Source organism: Nematolebias whitei, chromosome 20, assembly GCF_014905685.2.
Source record: "Nematolebias whitei isolate Nwh7 chromosome 20, NemWhi1, whole genome shotgun sequence".
NCBI lineage: Eukaryota > Metazoa > Chordata > Actinopteri > Cyprinodontiformes > Rivulidae > Nematolebias > Nematolebias whitei.
Window position 1 is genome coordinate 40,356,033 of NC_056517.1, and position 695 is coordinate 40,356,727.

Here is a 695-nt window from a genome sequence, read left to right on the forward strand (position 1 = left end):
GCATCCAACATCTGCAGCATTCAACATCTGCAGGGTTCTTGTAGGAGTGTTCATGTAAATAATATCACCAAAATCAATGGAGGGAAGGAAAGTCACAGATACAAGGTGTTTCCTAACATTCAGGGTTAGACAGGATCTGTTTCTGAAAAAGAAACCCAGTTTAACTTCCAGTTTCTTTAACAAGTTTTCAACATGAGGCTTAAAAGAAAGATGTGAGTCGACCAAGATACCCAAATATTTATAGGAATCAACAAACTCAATGGGGACACCATTTGAGGATAAAATCGGAGGAAGAACTGCTGGGACCAACTTCCTGTTTGAAAAAAGCATCCCTTTGGTTTTGTCGGCATTTAGGAAAATTTACACTTGCCATTTCCAAGTGAGACCTGTTTGGACAAAAACTGTGGTTAACTGGACACATGGAGGAGTTGGAGGCGAAAAAAATTCCTATCAGACTTTTTTTTTCTTGTTGTTACAAACAAAACATTGTTAATGTTTAGCATATATCTTAGATCTTTATAGATTGTTTATTTTAATACTTTATATTTTTGCTAATTTTGGATTTAACTGGGACCTTGAGTACACAATTTTGTTCCGCCTCATGTACCACATGTGATGCAAATGACGATAAAGAACCTTTAACCTTGTGTGGGCAGAGCTCTGAGGTATACTCACATTGTTTGCTTCACCTGCAG